Consider the following 22,578-nt stretch of genomic DNA (forward strand, 5'->3'; position numbering starts at 1 on the left):
ACAATAGAATGGCCACTCACAAAATTAGTTTTTATTTTTATTTTTAAATTAATTGTGAAGCACTAACAAATACCAAAAATAAAACGTCTTTCACCAGGGGAATTATGTGCCATCATAGCTCGATGAGGCAATCGAAAATTAGAAAATTATTTTTGAATTTACGGAAAATATAAATATTGAGCATTTTCCCTAAACTTTGGTTAAAATTGCAAAAAAAAAAAAAATGCAAAAATGCAAAATCAATACACTTTGACTGCAAAGGGAATGCTATAATCCTCGACGAAGTAAAGACTAATAAACAATTTAACCATTCCAAAAACTTTAAAGTAACAAGTAACAAATCACTAAACTAAACAAAATAAAATTAATTTAATTTTTCTAAATTTTGAAATATATATATATATATATATTAGTTAAAATGGTAAGTTTAAAATGTAATTCGCATAATTTTAGTGCTTTATAAAAATATTAAATTCAAAATAATGAAAAATTCAAATTATACCATCAAAAGTTTCAAAATGTAAAACACTTAAACTCCCCTACAATACCAAAATTGTTTATGAAAAGCACGCTACAATAAGTGGACAGGGAAGCACATGGATACCTAAATATAAGGGAGTTGTCTTTAGTGTGACTTTTTGGATTTTCCGGTGCCAAAATTGGGCCGAAAAAAATTGAGGTGAAATCCTTATTTGTGTTATTTAAACTGGTTTTTTTACTGTATATATGGATTCACCACCCTCAAAAACCCCTAGGGCACTTAAATTGTGCAAGGATTACTATGAAACTTGTGATTTCAATAATTTCTCACCGATTTTAAAGAAATTAAATCGGAAAAACCCATCGTAAAAACTTCCAAAAAGTCGCACTAAAGACAACTCCAAATATAAGCCAACAGAGAAGCACATGTATTAAGCCGTAGTCTAACAAGGCCACATGCCACAATTACATAAGGCTACAGTTTCAGAGCCTGAAATGCACGATGCAAAACAATCCAACGCTACTTCGAAAACGACATGTCCCATTTTTCAATGTAGAATAATTTATGAAATTGTTTTTGAATCTTTGTGAAAAATCCAGACAAATCGATGGCATAAATCGACCGCAGAAATCTTATATATTTTGTTATCTGGTTTCTCCAGAATGGAAAGGAGCATTGAACATTAATAATTGTGAATCCAAAAGCAGTTAACTGATGGAGGGAAGCATGAGCCAAATTACAAAGCACTTCGAGCAACAAGTTGGCATTTATAGAAGAAGCGCGTGGGTTCTTCAGGACCACCCCTTCTACTTTTTATGTTTGAATCCAAAGGCATGTGCTGCCACACTCAGCGCAAGAGCCTAATTCATCTGAGCATTATTGTTACAAAGTTGAAGTTGCAATTATCTCTTTTTCTATAGCTTTTCAAAACCAAATTTATATGTTTCTTTTAATATTAGTGCAACTACAGTATAGTTGGAAAAAATATATTATATTAACCTAGATCCAATTTAATCTTAGATGTATAAGCGTCGGGAGCGATCAAATCTCTCAAGGTGCAAACCTATTTTTTGAGTGCAAAACTTGAAGAAAGATTTTCACCTTGAGAGATTTGATCCCTCTCGAAACTTGATAGATCCGGGGTTAAAATGGATCTAGGCTAGTTTCAGTGGTGTGCGACCATAGAAAAATTGTTGAACATATAATTATTTTGATCATTTTAAATATACTAAATATGTTTAAGGTTAATCTGGTCATTTCAATTTTAAATTTACTCAGTTACCATAGTTTATTGAGATGATAAAGACTGTTAATAACTTGAATGACGAAAAATTATGAAATAAAAATATTGAATGCAAAATGAGAATGTAACAGTGTTGAATAATAGAAAATGTTAATAATAAGAATGCAGTCAATTACAAATAGTCTTCATTATGATCAATGTCAAACTATTTTCTTCTATTGTTCTTATTGTCACACTGATAGTTTTTCCATATTTTCATATGGATCATATGAAAAGGGTGGTTGGATTCGTAGATCATTCAAATATATAACTTGAGTTATTGTAGTAAACACCATGCCTTGTCTCTCTTGATCTCCAATAATAATAGTAGTTTTCTCCAAAGTCAATCATTGTGACTTATGGAGTGTTAAAACCTAAGTTTTAGTGACAGTTGTTCCCTATTACCTCATTTGAATGCAAAGTGACTAACAATGTTGACTAAATTGATATAGTTTAAGTTGACAATTAAATAGGATTTGCACCTCTAAAAATTGGGAGGGATCAAATCTCTCGAGGTGCAAACCTTTCCTCAAATTTTGCACTCAAAAAATAGGTTTGCACCTTGAGAGATTTGATCCCTCTTGGTGCTTGATAGATCTGAGGTTAAGATGGATCTAAGCTAGTTTTAGTCATGTGTGGCCATATAAAATATATGGAACGTCAAATTCTTCTGATTATTTTAAATAGGTTAAATATGTCTAAGATTAATATGGTCATTTTAATTTTAAATTTGCCTAATAAGCTCAGTTTTTAGAAATGATAGAGAGTGTCAATAACTTGAATGATGAATATTGATGAAATAAAAATTTTGAATACAAAGTGACAATGTAACAATGTTAAATGATAGAAAATGTGTATAATAAGAATGTAGTCAATTACAAATAGTCTTCATGGTGATCAATTTCAAACTATTTTCTTCTACTATTCTTATTATCACACCTGTTAGTTTTGCTATATTTTCATATCGATCATATGAAAAGGGAGGTTGAAATCATAGACCATTCAAATCTTTAACTCACGCTATTGTAGTAAATTTCATGCCATGTTTCCCTTTCTCTCCAATATTAATAGTAGCTTTCTCCAAAGTCAATCATTGTGACTTATGAATTATTAAACCCTGAGTAATTTTCAATGGTAGTTTATTTCTATTACCTCATTTGAATGCAAAGTTACTAAAATTGTTGAATGATGAAAAATGGAAATAATAAGAATGTAGTCAATTACAAATAGTTTACAATTTCAAGAAGAAAACATTTCAATTAAGTTAACATTTTATTTGAGATGAAAATTCAAGTATTTTATTTATGTTTGAATTACTATAACATAGAAATCAATTCATGTCGTCAATAATGTTTTTGTGCTTACATTGAAATCAATGCACAATGATAATCTAATTACCTTAAAATTAATGTACATCATACATCTATTTACATCAAATCAAAAATCAACATCTTCACTGAAATCAATGCATCTAATGCAAACAATTTAATAGGATGAGAAATCAACATCTACACTGAAATCAATGCATCTAATGCATGCAATCAAATAATATTAGAAATCAAAATCTAATGCAAGCAATCAAATAAGATTACAAACCAACATCTACACTAAAATCAATACATCTAGTGCTAAAAATAAAACAGGATTAGGAATAAACATATACACTGAAATGAATGCATTGAACTGAATACATCTAATGCAAACAATTAGATAGGATTAGAAATTAACATCTTCACTCAAATAAATGCATATAATGCAAGCAATCAAATAGAATTAGAAATCAATGTCTACATTAAAATCATTGCATCTAGTGCAAGTAATCAAATATAATTAGAAATCAACATCTACACAAAAATCAATGCATTTAGTGAAAAAAATCAAATAGGATTAGAAATCAACATCTACACTGAAATAAATGCATCTTGTGCAAACAATCTTCTTCCCTTTATCTCCCCCTCCATATATATCTATATCTCCTTCCACCTATCCTTCTTTATCTCTCTATCTCACCCCCTCAAACACACACACTCTCTTCATATATATCTTTCTCTCCCTCCCTCCCTCTCTTTATCTCTCTCTTCTTCCCTCTCTTCCCCTTCCATCTATATCTCTATCTCCCTCTGTCTCTCCTTCTTTGTCTCTCTATATCACCTCGCAAACATACACACTATTTCTCCATATCTATATATATATCCCTCCCTCTCCCTCTCCATCTCTCTCTTTCCTCCCATTCTCTCTCTCTCTCTCTCTCTCTCTCTCTCTCTCTCTCCTTCCCCTTCTCTCCCTTTGTCTCTCCTTATCTCTCTCTTCCTTCCTACTCTCCTCTCTCCCTCTCTCTCCATCTCCCTTGTCACTCCCTCTCCCTCTCTCCACCTTTACCTCTCTATGTCTTTCTTCTTACCTCCCTCTCTCTCCCCCTCCAACTCCATCTCTCTCTCTCTCTCTCTCTCTCTCTCTCTCTCTCTCTCTCTCTCTTCCCCTTCTCTCCCTTTGTCTCTCCTTCTCTCTCTCTTCCTTCCTACCCTCCTCTCTCCCTCTCTCTCCATCTCCCTTGTCACTCCCTCTCTCTCTCTCCACCTTTATCTCTCTATGTCTTTCTTCTTACCTCCCTCTCTCTCCCCCTCCAACTCCATCTCTCTCTCTCATTCCCTCTCTCCTTCTCTCTCTATAGTCCTCTCCCTCTCTTCCTTCATTTCTCTCATGTTCTCTCTCACCTCCCTTTGTCTCTCCCCCTCATCTCTCTCTCTCTCTCTCTCTCTCTCTTCATCCTCCAACTTTTTCATTATCTCCCTCCCTCTCTTATTCTCTCTCCCCCCTCTCTCTATCTCTCGTTCTTTGTCTTTCTATCTAAACCCCAAACGTAGACACTCGTTCTCCATCTTTCCCTTGTCACTCCCTCTCTCTCTCTCCACCTTTCTCTCTCTATGTATTTATTCTTCCCTCCCAATCTTTTTCCTCCAACTCCATCTCTCTCTCCCTCTCTTTCTCCCCCCCACTCTCTCTCTCTCTCTTCCTCCTCCCCAACCCTGTCACTATCTCCCTCCTTGTCTCATTCTCTCCTCCCCCCTCCCCGCCCTCCCCCATCTGTGTCTCCCTCTCTCTCTCTCTCTTACCCTTCTCTCCTTCTCTCTATCCTTTCCTTCTCTATTTCTTCACTCCTCCTCTTCTCTCTCCCTCACTTTATCTCCAACTCGCCCTTATCACTCCCTCTATGTCGCCACCTCTATCACTCTAGGTCTTTGTTCTTCCCTCAAATTATATTTGGAACTAATATATATACTAATATATATTATAATATAACAAATTTTATATTATATTAAAATTAATATTATATTAATCCAAAATTATTAAATTTAATAATTTTAATATAAAAATATATTAATATTAATTTATAATATTATTATTATATTTAATGATGTTCTTACATGACATGATAACAAAAATCATCAAATTAATATTTTCAAATATTACAACTTTTTTTACAACTTTGGATTTAATATTATTATTATATTTAATGATGTTTTTACATGACATGATAACAAAAATCATCAAATTAATATTTTCAAATATTACAACTTTTATTACAACTTTGGCCTGGAAATATTTTATATCTTTAAAAGTTTTAATATGTCCATTAGAGATGGTTTTTCTTTTAAAGATTCATCTTATAAATATTTAATTAAAAGAAATATTAAATATTTTTGTGTAAAACTTAAAATATTTTTTATTCTTGGTGTTAAATTAACCTTTTTCTTTTGATTAAAGAAATGATATTAACTTTAGTAAATAATAAATATGTTTAAAATTTTACATAATTTGGAATTTTAATGTGGTAAAAACTTTTGTGGAAGGTAAATTTATGATCCATTTGAATTCAAGGTATATTTTGAGAATAGAGAGACATACTTACACATTGTCCCCATACTGGGTTGCAAGATGCACATCTCGACGTAATAAGTTTATGTATATTTTACTTTCATGTATATCACATTTGTGTATCACAATTATGATAAGAGAATATTTGGTTTGAGTTGTATCTGGCTTCTTTTAGAGTTGGGTGAATATGTTTCTCATGAAAATAATGTTTTGTGTTATACGATATGTTTACAAAATATAAAATTTAATAAATGAGTTGTTTAATTGAAACTTGATGTATTGTAAGAAAGAGATGTTGTTTTATAACAAGATATATTATAAGAAATAGATGTTTGTTGTGAAGCAACCTTTGTGTGTTTATTTTAACATGACATATTGTAAGTAAGTCATGATTGTCGGGAAGCAACATTTTATAGAAAAGTGGTTTTTGTTTCAACCGACATTTCACAATAAGCTAAGTTTTGTTGCAATGAGAAACTTTGAGGTATCACACGAACCAAAAATTTATTCTTGCACAATAGAAAGTTTTTCTCCCATGAATGTTTGTTGCGTTATGATGTAACACATAGATGTAAACTCTATAGTTATTAATTATATGATATGGATGTAAAATTTGTTGCATTGTGATGTATCACATGGATGTCGTGATGTGTTACATCACATGGATGGAAACTTTGTAAATGTGAACCTTGTAATTATAGAGCAAACTTCATTGTGATGAGATGTATCACATGAATGTGAAATTTATTGTGATGCACTATATCACATGGATGGAAACTTTGTTTCACTATGATGTATCACATAGATGTAAAATTTGTAGTCATGCATTGTGTTGTAAGAAAAAGTGAAACCATACAGGTTGTTTGATTTGAACAAAATGTGGAAGAACCTGTGATTTGTTTTTTATCCAACGTTTCAGACATCCATGCATTGTGTTGCATGGATGTAAACTTTGTTGAGCTATGATGTATGACATAGATGTAAATTTTGTAGCAATGTGATGAACGTAACTAATCTTTAGGGAAATGCATTGTGTCACATGGTAAACATTTTTAGGGTGGTAAGATACACCATGATGAAAATATTTTAAATGAAATATGTGTTTAGATCATTATATATCACAAAAAAATGATATTTTTTGTGTGATAATGCAGGAAACTAATGTCTCGTGCAATGTGTGATAATGCAAGCAACTAATGTCTCGTGCAATGTGAAAAATCAAAAGCTGCACATGTTTTGGAGAAATTTATAAGTGGTAATACTAGCTCTCAACCAACGAAAAAGAATAATGAAGATCATTGGGATTCTAGCAAGTTTTAAGGAAAATAACCAAAGCAAGTTTCATGAAAAGCTTTAACTTAGTGAAAACTAATACATAATAAAGTCCATGATGGTTTGGAAATATAATCATCAAATCTTGAAAGTTAAAACAATATAGGGAAATTCTTGCGACCACAACACTAAGATCAACCAAAAGTGATTGAGGATGACCATGTTTCATTATGCTTGATAATGGATGAAGTGGCTCTCTTCAATATTCAATTACATTGCAATGTTCAACGAGGTATGTATTATATTATGACATTAAAATGTTATATCTATTGTGAAGTTCATCCATGTTGACGTGCATCAATTTGTTATGTTTTTGACTGGTTCTGTTGCATTATGGAATTCATTAAGGATTGTTCCAAAATCTAACATTCCTTAAGTGTTATGTTCGATTGTGGCTTTACTAAAAAAATTTGTCGCGTTCAAAGAATCATCTTGCATAGCTTTGTTGAATTTCTTTGTTCCTCAATGTTTATGTGGCATTGTGGCATTAATCAAGGATTATGTCATACTGAATTTGGATGACTTAGGTGGGCCATTGTTGATTATTGTTTACCATGGTTGACTATGTTTGATCATGTTTGGATGTGGTTGACCATGGTCAATTATAATTGACCATGTTTGAATGAACATGGTTAATTCTAGTTGGCCACAATAGACCATGGTTAAGCATAATTGACTGATATTAACCATAGTTGACTATTGTTTCCAATGTATAACCATGGTTTACTATGGTTGACCTTGTTTGAATATGGTTAATGATGGTTGGATATGCTAGACCATGTTTAACCATGGTTAATGATGGTTGGATATGCTAGACCATGTTTAACCATGTTTAACTTTGTTTGACCATTATTAACCATGGTTGGTCATGTTTTCCTATGTTTGACTATAGTGTACTATGGGTGACCATGCTTTGCTAGGGTTCATGATGTTTGACTATGGTTGGCCATATTTGACCATGGTTGTTTATGTTTAACAATGTTTGACTATGATTCACCATGTTTGATGTTGTTTAATGAATGTTTGACCAAGGTTAATTATTTTGAACCATTTTCATCCATGATACATATTTCATCTCCTTCGTTTTTCTATATCTATGACACATTTCACCGTATCAAAGTTATTTCATGCAATACATAAAGGGAAAAAAATGGTGATAACATAGTGTTTATCCTTATATTAATCACATAAGGTTCTAAACACCTCAAAGGATTCTCTCATTCAAGTGAAGAATGTATGAAAACTATTGTAAATAATATATCTCTAGAAGTCATTATATTTCCTACAATTTGTTAGAGCTTTCCTAGCACTCCTCTTTGTTTATCCTTTAGATTCAACTCAACAATGAAATCAAGAATTTGAATTAATATAGAGATCATATAGAGTGGATATTTTAACATCTTCATTGTTACTTTATGATGCATAACCCAAGACTTGAGAGAATATGTGTTCCATTATATCTTTAACATGCCATTAATACATTAGTTTTGGATTCCATTTAGTTGTAATAATAATACTAGTCAACTAGTAAAGTGGGAATGAAAATAGATTAGGCCTCATATGACATATTGGTAAGTTTTTACATGGTTTCCATGTTCACCAAAATTTTGGTCCCTGGAGCTATCAATCTTACCTCTAATTTAGTCAACCTTGAAATCATCAACCTCATTTAAATTTCATATGTTATATTTTATTTTTCATTCAAAGGGACTTATTATGAGTAAATAGAGGGTATTACTATAAGTTCTTCCTTAGATCTTGTTCTTGTCAATATTTTTATGGAATTTTTTTAAGCTCTAGTTTTAAACTCTTATGTCTTACACTAAAATATTTGTATCAGATCATAGATGATACCTTTTTTTTTTCATCATTTCCATTCTTATCTTATTATCTAACCATTTAAATATCATTACCCTCATATCCAATTTACTATGTAAATAGAGAAAGATAAAACCCTTGTATTTCTAGATGTTCTCATCACCTGCCTTCTTGATGAATCCATCACCCTCCAAGTTTATATAAACTATACCCATACTATTAAATATCTTCATGCCCAATCTCATCATCACCTCACCCAATAGTCCCCCTATCTTAAAAAACCCTATTAACCAAGAAAATATCACTAACACTACCCACAATTGCACATCAAAATCTACATTTGTTGAGGATTCTTTTAAAATAGAACATCTCATTTTATTCAACCAAACCAAAAATTTATTCTCAACTTCCAGTAAATTTCTAACATTACTCATGAAGCCCTTGAAATTGAAAAGCACCAAGAAAAATTTCATCATGAATATGGCTATAAACTTATTCAATCTTGGAAGCACATAATTCATCAGTTAAACTACTAAATCCTTCCTCCTCAACCTTCCCTGCCTCCCCCTTTTCTTTTTTAGATGTAGTTCATTAACTCTAGAGATCGGTGACTGTTATGTCCATGGAAACATTGTACAGGGTAGATCCATCTAAAGGGATAACTTTTGTTGGATCATTAATGGAGCCTAACCCTGAGAGAGTTAATGAGAATTGACCCCATGACCTATCAATAACAAAGTTCTTTAATGACAAGGACTCAACCAATTGAGCTAACCCTTGGGGTTACCTCCTCCTTTTCTTCAATCCTTTATTAAGGAAATCCATTAATTAATTTTAGTATCACTTTGTTTATTCTAATTCCCCCTTTTCTTATTGATATCACATTATATATTTTATTTGTTTCCTTCCTATCTAAATCTAAATTTAAATATATATATTCTTATGTCAATATTTTAATATTATAATACATTATAATAATAGCTTAATTGATAATATATCAATTCCCTTAATTAACAATATCTATTCCCTTTAATATTATATCATTCTTTCTAATATTCTTCAACATCTAATTTAATTTATATTTTTTTAATGGAATTATATCCCAACATATTTTTTCTTCTTTTTTTATCACTAAAAGAGCTTAATTTCATTATATGCAAAGCAAAAAATACATTGTGTTCTACATCGGTATGCCACTAGGGAAACTAGAAAAATGGAAAAAACATAGTATTTTTAGCATCCAAAAAGTCATATTGTTTGTGAAAACCAAAAATATTACACAGAGCTCATCAGGCCTGAGGTCAACGAAAACTAGAAAATCCAAATAACTAAAACAACTATCATAAAATTAACCACTAGAAAAGTAGACAAAATTCATCAACCTACTTTTGGAGAATCAAATTCTTTAATAGTGATGGGATTTTGTTGCTCCCTAGTGAGCAGCCTTAATCCAGAGGGAGGCCTAGGTGGCCTTAAATTCTTTGAAGACATCGATCCAAACCTTAATCCATTATCGATAGCTCATCTATCATCATCACGGTCTCCCAAAGAGCTTCATTTCTATCTATGAAAACTCTCCCAAGAAACATTTTCATGTTTCAGTGGATATCAATAATGTCCATGTATTGGTTAAGCCTTCCTTTGGTGTGCCTAATGTATTGTATCGACTCAACAAAGTTGATGGGTGATCCAAATCTCTTCAGCTACCATAATTATCTAAGATCTTTTACTTTTGTGATTTTAGAATAATTTCATATGAAAGAATATTGAACAACCACATGTGCATGCTTTAAGGAAGATAAAACATAACAACATCCATCAAATCAATGAACACAAACACATTGATAATGGAGTTCACCCAGTGTGGGTTATATCCTCTGGCCCTGGTGTTAAGAGCGGGGATGTCACTTCATTAATGCTACGAATGATGATGATGTGTACATGGTACATTTTCTTTTCATTACAAGGATGATACCCTCAACTAGAGTGGCATGTCTTTCCAAGAGACATTCTCAGAAGCTCTCACTCATATGGTAAAATTCCCTCAACAAGAGTGGCATGTATCTCCACAAGATGTTTTCCCTATAGGAACTCACACTCAAATGGGCATTCCTTCATCATCACAAGCTAACAAAATCTCACAATATTTGGCATACAAGTATCCCTCAACATAATGGTAATCATGGATCTTAACAACAAAAGCATTATCTTATAAAATCAAAGAAAAACATGACATAACTACATCATATACCTTCACTTTCGGAGATGGCCAAAAAATGCAAAGCTCAGCTGCTGAAATGGATACCACTAATGAATTCGTGGCACGAAATCATGTCAAATGACTATAAACTTTGCCCATTTCTGACACTGTCAAATTTTGGACCCTCGAGCATCTTGAAGATTCCCCAAAAATTCCTTCTTGAAGATGGCTGAAAAATTCGTTTCTCGGATGAATATTCTGAGCACACCATTGTGCTCCCTACGAAATTATGTGCAAAATTACTATAAAGTCGGAATCATTCTCCCTCGGTAAAAAATCAGTCTCCAAAGGAATATTTTAGATTCCACAAGATTCTCCAAAGATTCTTTATTGTAAGACACCTGCATTCCCATTGCAAAGATGGAGATTATGACAGTACAGTTGGACTCCTGGCGAGATGATGTGTAAAAATGACTATCAACTTGTCAAATTCTGACACTAACTGACCCTCTAAGGGAATCTTTTCAACGTCAAAAAATATTACCTACAAAGGTGTTGTCTCGAAAAATGTGCCAGCATGGTTCCGCTCCACTCTGTAAATTGCGGTTCCACTTGGCACTCCTCCAATCTGCCTTCGCTATTTGCTGAGCAAATGAAATGATTTTTTACATTATATGCCCGAAAAACTTTACAACATTGGGCCGTTTGGCATATTGGTAAGGCGCTTAAGTTGGATTGGGCAGGTCGAGGATTCCAACCTTTTAGAAATGGCATGTTATATATTTTGTTGGAAGTTACGTTAAATGTAGCAGTCAACGTTATTTTGTGATTGCACGATTATATTGAATGGCATACGACTATGCGCATATGGCGGTAAGGTGTTTAACGTGGAGTGGTTACATTATATGGCACAATGTGACATATGGTTTAGGGTTTGGTTATAGTTTGAATAGACCATATATATATATATGGTTCTACCACTAACCATATATGGTATATGTATAACCAAATTTCCAACCACCACATATTACTTATAACATGTTTTGGATTTTACATCATATTTTATTATATATGCTTTTGTTCTATGGTTATTAAAATAACCATATTATTTCATATAATATCCACTTTTTATATTATATATTGTTTGGTTATTATATGATTAATTTTTTAATAATTTTTGTTTTTTATGGAATTTTTAATTATATATTTTTTATGATGTACAGAGACAATGATGGCATGCCATGTGTCGAAGGCTTATTGGTCATTTCATCACCACATAAGCTAAGTGGGTCCCACATCCCCTTATGACTTGTAAAATTCTAGCGGTCATAAAATGTTCATACATACTCCAATTGAGGTGTCATTCATGTCATTGGGTTCGTGACGACGAGCTCTTCCAAATGACTGATCCGAATTGGATCCATAGAAGATTTTCAAAGAACCATGACTGTATCAGGTCGGAACAAATCTCTAAAAATTCCAAAACAGCGGTCAAAAACACCCCTGAACCAGTGGCAATGGCAGCCAGCGTGGAACGACGAGGACCTCGGTCAAAGCACGTTGATCGAGGCCCATGGAGACTATGCAGGAGGTCAAAGTAGCCCCCAGGAGCCCCGGATCGGGAAAATAAGGAGGTTTTTGATGCTAATCGCGCATCACAGGGCGAATGGGGCCATGAAGGAGGAAGCCTGAGCACTCGGACGCATGGTGAGCCGGAGAACCGCAGGCGGAAAAGGAAAAAAGTGCTAAAACGTACAAAGGCGGGACCCGCGCTCTGGAAACCGGCGGTATTAATCGGGACGCCCTCAAATGGTAAGAGGTTTTGGGCGAGAGCAGAGCAATTCCATTCATCGATCGACGCGTGGCAAGCAGAGGTGAGAGAAAACCATCGTTGATCGCGTCCTAAAGGTCGAGCAAGTCAACCGCGCGAAACATGTGTATGGCATTTGATCTAGAGGCCCCAGATCGGGCAACTGAGATCGCGCTCGATGGAGGAAGCGGAATCGACGAAGGAATACGCTGCATTTTAGAAGGATTTGGAATCTGTTTGACTGCCACGGTGGAGGAAGAATGCATCCATGACATAACTGAAGAAACGAACCGATGAAGCAAGCTGGTGTCGTTTAGAGGAGGACATGTGGCCACACCCTGAGCGCTGATGATGACGCCGAACAGGGGACTCCAAGCGTAGCTATAGAAGGTGAATCGACAGAGGCAGAAGAGGAACCGAACAGTCTTGGAAGGGATAGCCTAAAAGCCATGAACAGAGACAAAAGAAGATGGTTACTGAGAGAGTCAGTCCAAGAGACGAAGACAGAGAGACCAGAATCCCGAGAGGAGGACGGAACACAGATAATAGTAAAGCAAAGCAGAAGAGACAGAGGGCCGAGCTGACCAAAGGCAACATCGAGCACCAAAGAGCTTGAAGATTTGAGCCATCCCATAGAGGATCTGTCTGGGCTGAGCACCACATTGGGCTCTTGCCATTGTAGACCAGAAGGTCACAGAGCTGGTAGGAAGAAGAAGAGTCTGTGCACTCCAGCAGCTTGCGGAATCCAAGAACCACCCTGCCAAGCAAAACCTGCTTCAGGAGAACTCACATTGAGTCCCTGTATTGTAATTCTCTGCTTAAAGGCACAATAGAACAAGGCCACCACTGAAAGTTGGACCAGAGATGTAGCCCTGGAGAATAGGGTGAACTCCTTATTAATTTCTTGTGTCTTTGTGTTTTCTTACTATATTTCTCTGTTGTCTTTCCATTTTATTGTCTGTGTATTGGCAATCTGATTGATCTGTTGCTTCAATAACACAGAACACACACACCAGCACATGAGTCTGTAATACCTTTGTTTAATAAATCTTTAACTGATGTCACTCATAGGGTGAATATCAGATCAAGTGGTATCAGAGCTCTAGGCTATAAGGTTAGACAAGCTTGTGTTGGTTTAGCTGTGAATGCTCACTAGATCAAAGCTCAAATTAGGAGAAGGAGAGTTGGTGGAAACTAATCCTGAAATTGGGAGAGTCTATCCTCGGAAGACAATGTCAGAGGAAGGTTCTGTGGGGCCAGACCCTCAATTCATAGAGAGTTTCCTAGCTATAAAGTCTATGGTAGAAGAAATGTATAGAGACTTTAGAAAGCATAAGGTGGAAGATTCATCAGGTTCTAAACAAGATAAAGAAGAAGATGAGTCTCACTTCCATGACCACTCCAAAGGAAAGGGGAAAGAGGAAAGCTTTCTCACACCTCCTAATAGCCCTGTGCATAATAAAAAAGCATCTTTGATTAAGCTAGACGATAAATTTGATTTTCCTATATATGATGGAGAGCTAAATAATGAAAATTTGGACAATTGGATTAGACAAATTGATGTGTATTGTAGGGTATAGAACATAGACTCAAACAAGAGTAAGATTCAGCGGGCAAGCCTGCGCCTAGGAGGCCCTGCCTTGGTTTGGTGGGAAGGCAGAACCCAAGCTGATTGAAAAGACATGGTAATACCATCTCTGTCTGGAGTGAATTTGTTGCTGCAATCAAAAAGCAGTTCTATACATTGGCCTACATGCAACAAGCCATGATGAGTTGGCAAACTCTTCGACAGTTGAAAGGGCAAAGTGTGCAAGGGTATACTCAAGAATTCAGAAAGACAGCATTGATGTTGGGTATCTCATTAGACTCACCAGAGACTCTTTTGAAGTACATTGGTGGTCTACACAGCTACATGAGGCACACCATCTCATGTTTAATCCCACTAGTATAGATGAGGTATCTATACAAGCTACTCATCTAGAAGCTAGAGGAAAGAATGGAAATCCAGAAGTTGGGGGACCATCCCAACCCACTGTAAGCAAGGAGAAAAGAAAGCAGAAGTGGAAAGCAAGGAAGGCTAACACTGCACAGAAATCCAAAGCTTCATGCACTCACTGTAAAAAGGAGGGGCATGATGATGAGTATTGTTGGATTCTACATCCAGAGCTGAGACCTAAGAAGTCTGAGGGTAAGAAGAAGAAGACTGCTGCAGCAATTCAGAAAGATTTGGGGTCAGACTCAGGAGATGAAACAACTATAGTAGCCACAGGTATAAAAGGTAAGAATTCTAAAGCATCTACTAGTAATTCTGCTCAATCTGTTATTGATGAAGAAAATGAGAGAAAAAGACATGAGCTTTTCCATATTTGAGTTATTTCCAAAAATCAAAAGATTGATACATTGTTTGATAGTGGCTCGCAAGTAAATCTAATTTCTGAAGCAATTGTAAAGAAATTGGGATTAGCAACTACACCTCACAAGAAACCATACCCATTAGGATGGTTGAATGATAAAGCACAACTACAAGTGACTAGACAGTGCAACCTCAAGTTTTCTTTTGGGTCAGCATTTGTAGATGAGGTTGAGTTAGACATAATTCCTTTGGATATATGTGGAATTGTTTTAGGAAGTCCTTACTTGTATGACAGAAAGGCTATTTTCTGTAGGGTTAAGAACAAGTATCTACTTGTTAAATATGGAATCAAATACTTTGTAAGAGCTCATAAGCTCAAGAATAATTACACTCCCATAAACTCAGGACAGATGAAAAGAATGATAAATTCATGCAAACAATTCTTACTGATGGTTGTAAAGGAAAAGAAACCTGATAAAACCAATGTATTTGAAGGTTGTAATGCTAAACAGCAAGCTGATATAGAAAAGGTTGTTTCAGAGTATGATGTCTTATTTCAAGAACCTCAAGGTCTGCCACCCAAAAAGGGAATAGTACATGATATTATTTTGCAGCAAGATGTTCCATTGCCTAACATTGGGATGTACAGGTTGTCTGTTTTAGAGAATGTTGAAATCAAGAAGCAAGTGCAGGAGTTTCTCGAGAAAGGGTTCATTAGGCCTAGCACATCACCATGTGGGTCACCAATCGTTTTGGTGAGAAATAAAGATGGCTCGTGGAGAATGTGCATTGATTATCGAGCATTGAATAAGATAACAATCAAAAATCGTTATCCCCTTCCTCGCATAGATGATCTTTTAGATCAATTAAAATAAGTTGTTTATTTCACCAAGCTGGATTTTCACAGTGGATACCATTAGGTCAGAGTTTCAGAGCAAGATGCATGGAAGACTGCTTTCAAAACACAGCAGGGATTATATGAATGGCTGGTTATGCCTTTTGGCTTAACTAATGCTCCTGCTAATTTCATGAGATTAATGAATGATGTACTCAGACCTTTTCTTGATGATTTTTTTATTGTGTATCTAGATGACATTCTGATTTTTAGTAAAACGTGGGAAGAACATTTAAAGCATGTTAAGCAGACATTAGATGTTTTGAAAAGAGAAAAAATTTATGTTAAACTCTCAAAATGTGATTTTGGCAAAAACATCTCTAAACTACTTGGGTCATATAGTAGGGGGAGGTGAATTGAAAATAGATCCCTCTAAAGTGGCAGTCATTGTGAACTGGCCTAAACCCAGGTCTGCTATAGAAGTGAGAAGCTTCTTAGGAGCAGCACAATATTGGAGGAAGTTCATTTCTAACTTATCCTCGATTGCAACTCCCTTATATGCTTTAACAGGATTGAATAAGGCGTTTCAGTGGGGAGGCAAACATCAAAAATCCTTCGACACCTTGAAAGAAAAGATTAGTACAACACCTGTACTAGCACTACCAGATCTGCAAAGACCATTTGAGATCCAAACTAATGCCAGTGACTATGCCATGGGAGAAGTGTTGACACGGCACGGTAAACCCATATGTTATCATTCTGAGACTTTTAATCCTGCAGTAGTTAACTATCCTACATATGATAAAGAATTATATGCATTAGTTCAGAGTGTGAAAAAGTGGAAACATTACTTAATGGGCAAAGAGACAGTAATACATACTGATCATCAGCCACTTCAATATCTACACTCCCAAACTAAGTTGCAGCAATCAAGACATTACAGATGGATGGGTTTTCTACAACAGTTTCATTTAGTCATCAGATATAAAAAGGGCATACATAACAAGGTTGCATACATGTTATCTAGACCCATTATAAATGCATCTACCATACTTAAGCATAATTCTGTGCTACATGAAAGCTACATAGAACGATATGCTCAGGATATGGACTTTAAAGATGTATATGCAACTTTGAGTCAAGCCTAAAGAGTAGAAGAATTGGACTATCATGTAAAGGACCGACTCTTATACCATTGTGGGAAACTCTGCATTCCACAAACTGAGAGGATAAAGATAATTAGGGAAGCACACACTTTTATGATATTAGGTCACTTTAGGGTAAGTAAAACAGTTGCACAGCTGCAAAGATTCTGCTATTGGCCGAAAATGAATGAGACAGTTTCTAGATATGTAAGAGGGTGTGCCATGTGCGCTAAAAGCAAGCCCAGCAATAGAAAACTAGGCTTGTACACTCCATTGCCAGTTCCTTCTCACCCTTGGGAAAGTGTTTCCATGGATTTTGTTGGAGGACTGCCTAAATCTAGGAAAGGTCATGATTATCTATATGTTTTTGTGGATAGGTTCAGCAAAATGTGTATTTTGATACCTTGTAATAAACAGATTACAGCTGAACAGACTGCAAAATTGTTCTTTGAACATGTATGGGTTCATTTTGGATTACCCACTTCCATTGTATCTGATCGAGACACCCGATTTGTGGGGAAGTTTTGGTGTAGTCTGTGGGAACTGATGGACACCAAACTAAAGAAAAGCACAGCTTTCATCCACAAACAGATGGCCAAACAGAAGTATTAAATAGGACAGTGATCCAGTTACTAAGAGGATATTGCAGCAAACATCCTAAGCTTTGGGATGAACACTTGTGTTATGTGCGGCATGCTTACAACAGAGCCAAACACTCTTCTACATAGAGATCTCCTTTTGAGACCTGTTTTGGTTTCACACCAAGGTCTCCTTTGGATTTTGTCTTTGGTAAAGATACCATGGTTGATGGACATAGTGATGTTGACAAGGCAACTAGGTTCATTGAACAGATCCAAGAGATCCATCAGGCAGTATAGGAAAAGCTGGAAAAGAGCCAAGCCAAGTACAAGGCTAGGCATGATAAGCATCGGATGGAGCATAGTTTTCAAGTTGGAGACCAAGTCTGGTTGAATATCAGCAAGGACAGGATGCAAGGTGAAGGTAAAAATATAAAGCCTATCAGGTATGGACCTTTTAGGATACTTGAGTAGATTGGTGAAAATGCTTTTCGCCTTGATCTACTAGCTTACATGCACATCTACTCAGTCGTAAATGCAGATTGCTTGAGATTGTTTGAACCTTCAATGATTGAGGACCCTGAAGAGCAAATTCAATTGCCTTCTATTGATGACCTGCTACCTGAATATCTTAATGAGTTACAGGAAGACACAGTGTTGGACAGGAAGGTGAGAACGACGCGCAGGGGAAATGTTGAGTACCTCAGGATTGGGCTCAAAGGTTCGAAGCCAAGCAGTGCAAAGTGGATTGAGATTGGACAAGTGAGAAAGCAATACCCTCACTTAGTCGATGCTTGAAAACCAACTTTTGGTGGTCCAAAAGCTTTTTCAGTGGGAAGGTTGTGATCCAAACAGGATCCATAGAAGACTGTCAATGAACCATGACTGTATCAGGTCAGAACAAATCTCTAAAAATTCCAAAACAGTGATCAAAAACACTCCTGAACAAGTGGAAATGGCAGCCAGCGTGGAACGAAAAGGACCTCGGTCAAAGCGCGTTGATCGAGACCCATGGAGACTGCGCAAGAGGTCAAAGTAGCCCCTGGGAGCCTCGGATCGGGAAAATAAGGAGGTTTTGATGCATGATTAGCTGGGCGAACGGGGCCGTGAAGGAGGAAGCCCGAGCACTCGAACGCATGGTGAGTCGGAGAACCACGGGCGAAAAAGGAAAAAAGCGCTAAAACGTACAAAGGCGAGACCCACGCTCTGGAAACCAACGGTATTGATCGAGACGCCCTCAAACAGTAAGAGGTTTTGGGTGAGAACAAAGCAATTCCATTCATCGATCGACGCGTGGCAAGCGGAGGTGAGAGAAAACCGTCGTTGATCACGCGCTAAAGGTCGAGCAAGTCAACCATGCGAAACATGCGTATGGTGTCGAATCTAGAGGCCCCAGATTAGACGGCTGAGATCGCGCCCGATGGAGGAAGTGGAATCGACGAAGGAATACGCTGCGTTTTAGAAGGATTTGGAATCCGTTTGACCACCACGGTGGAGGAAGAATGCATCCACGACGTAACTGAAGAAATGAACAACCGAAGTAGGTTGGCACCGTTTAGAGGAGGACATGTGGCCACACACTGAGCATTGATGATGACGCCAAACAAGGGACTCCAAGCGCAGCTGCAGAAGGTGAATTGACAGAGGCAAAAGAGGAACCGAACAGTCTTGGAACGGATGGCCTAAAAGCCATGAACAAAGACAGAAGAAGACGGTTACTGAGAGAGTCAGTCGGAGAGATGAAGACAGAGAGACCAGAATCCCGAGAGGAGGACGGAACACAGAGAACAGTAAAGCAAAGCAGAAGAGACAGAGGGCCGAGCTGACCAAAGGCAGCATCGAGCACCAAAGAGCTTGAAGATTCGAGCCATCCCATAGAGGATATGTCTGGGTTGAGCACCACATTGGGCTCTTGCCATTGTAGACCAAAAGGTCACAGAGCTAGTAGGAAGAAGAAGAGTCTATGCACTCTAGTGGCTTGGGGAATCCAAGAACCACCCTGCCAAGCAAAACCTACTTGAGGAGAACTCACATTGAGTCTCTGTATTGTAATTCTCTGCTTAAAGGCACAATAAAACAAGGCCACCACTGAAATTTGGACCAGAGATGTAGCCCTGGAGAATAGGGTGAACTCCTTATTAATTTCTTGTGTCTTTGTGTTTGCTTACTATATTTCTCTGCTGTCTTTCCATTTTATTGTCTGTGTATTGGCAATCTGATCGATCTGTGGCTTCAATAACACAAAACACACACACCAGCACTTGAGTCTGTAATACCTTTATTTAATAAATCTTTAACTGATGTCACTCATGGGGTGAATATCAGATCAATGACCTTGGTTTTGTTGCAATCCAACGACTTTGAATTTTGAGCCTTTCAAAGCCACTTCTGATTTTTGAGATTTTCTGGAGCCACCTGGATCATTCCTCCCCACTGAAGAGATTTTAGTCCTCCAAAAGCAAGAACATAATCTGCAAATGTTAAATTACATTGTTTCACCACAAGTGTACTCATAGACCACACTTCATTTTCCTTCACCCTTGTTCTTCGAAACCATAAGTGATGAGCTGACACCTGCATCCTCTGCAAACCTGTAGTATAATATTGCAAATTACATGCTCAATTACATGACTAGCCATGACCCAAGCATCCCCATACTTTCCAAAAGTTTATAAGACACACTCTTTGGTCAAGTTTACATCATATTAGAAACCAATACCCTAGCTATCAATAAAATTCCAAAACATCATTGTTGCTTTAATAAGCGATGGAAAACACATCATCACTTCTACAATTTCAACACATGATTTACAAATTGAGGCCACGAAAAGCTACCATTTCCAGAAAAAACATCTCTCACTCATAAAATTGAATGGGTCATCTCCATGTGGTGGATTTTCTTGTTGAACAAATTTTGCAATTGGTTCCTGCATGGGTGCTTTTTCCTTGAGATGCTGCTCTGGATGAAGCCTCCAACACATGACTTTTTGATGTCCACCTATGTTGCAATGATTGCAAAAATTATTCTTCTTCCAGACCTGCTTTACCTTCTTCCTTCCCTAATGTGGAGAAGGCCCTTCACACCTCATCCTCTTTCTTGCTGTCATACTCTTCCAACACTCAACAACCACATGGTTATGTAAACCACAAAAACTACATGTTTTTCTATGTCATGATTTATGTCCATCATTAAAATGCTTGTAATAAAAATGAACTTTAGAATACTGGGACTTTTGATACCTCTATTGACAGCCTCTGGTGCAATTATGGTGATGAGAGATTTCCTTTGCTCTCCTCTGCAATGTGCACTATCATGGAAGGATTGTGATGAGTTCCAATCATCCTCTTTCCTTGACAGTTTCAACAATGTCTTGGAAGATTCTAATACCTTTGAGCACTCTCCTTTAGTGTATCACGAACCTACAAATTGAGGTCTTTGTACCACGTCCAATGGCTGAGTCATTCCTTGGCCATTAACACCAAGTCCTCCTCCTTTATTTCCCATTTTGGTAAGCAGTCTCATGCTAGTTCCTAAAATGGGTACCTCTATATTTCCAACAAAAATAGTGTCTTGTGAAAATTAAACTGGAGAATGATCAACATTTTTTACCTCAGCTGTCGATTATGAAACATGTGATGATGGCTTCACTAAGCCTTCATTACTCTTCAAACTTTCCAAGGCCTCTTTCGTGGCTTGTAGATGAAGCTTCAGTCTCTACTTATCCTCTTTCTCTTCTCGTAGGAGTCTCCTCAATTCAACATTCTCTACTTGAAGGCTTTGACTGATCTCCTCATCTGAATGATGAGAAGATGAATGGACACTCGAGGGGGTATATGGAGCATTGTCCTTTGCTATTTCTTTCTCATGTTCCTATCTTGTCATCTTTTCCTCATAAGTTGCATGCATTATGTCTACCATTTTTGACATCCTGTAGAAGGCCTCATACAGATCTCTGTCATCCTCCATTTTCCTTCTTGTTGCATGTTCAATCTTTCACACTCACAATTTACTTCTGCAAGAAGACCGCTCTGATACCAAACTGGATCCGGATCTCTTCAGCTACTGGAATTATCCAAGATCATGTACTTCTGTGATGTTAGCATAATTTCATATGGAAGAGTATTGAACAACCACATGTGCATGCTTTAAGGAAGATAAAACATAACAACAACCATCAAATCAAGGAACACAAACAAATTGATAACAGAGTTCACCCAGTGTGGGTTATGTCTTCGGGCCCTTGTGTCAAGAGTGGGGAGGTCATTTCATTAATGTTTTAAATGATGATGATGTGTACATGGTAATTTTTTTTTTCATTACAAGGATGATACCCTCAACGAGAGTGGCCTATCTCTCCACGAAATGTTTTCAATAACTCTCGCTCATATGGGTAAATTCCCTCAACAAGAGTGGCATGTCTCTCCATAAGACGTTTTCCCAATAGGAACTCTCACTCAAATGGGCATTCCTTCATCATGAAAAGATAACAAAATCTCACAAGATGTGGCATACAAGCAGGGAAAATTTTAAGAACCACCCTAAATTTATATGTATAATAAATGGGTGAATCCCCATGATACATAGGAAAAATGGGAGGCGATTTTATCAATAATATAATATGTATATATAATTTTTTTTGGTGAATCTCTCACCAGATTATATTATCTTGTAAATTCATGGCAAATCTTTCACTTAATTATAAAATCTTATAAGATCTTGCAAATCTTTCACTGAATAATAAAACATTGTGAAGTCTTGGTGAATGTTTTGTTAAAGTATGAAACCATATATGATAATAGGAAAACATATTCATTAAATTGTAATATACTAACATACATGTTTGGAAAAAAGAAACATAATTTTCTCT

The sequence above is a fragment of the Pinus tabuliformis genome, chromosome 7 (assembly GCF_031772625.1).
Source record: "Pinus tabuliformis cultivar Carrire ecotype Pingquan chromosome 7, CPIR1, whole genome shotgun sequence".
Lineage (NCBI taxonomy): Eukaryota > Viridiplantae > Streptophyta > Pinopsida > Pinales > Pinaceae > Pinus > Pinus tabuliformis.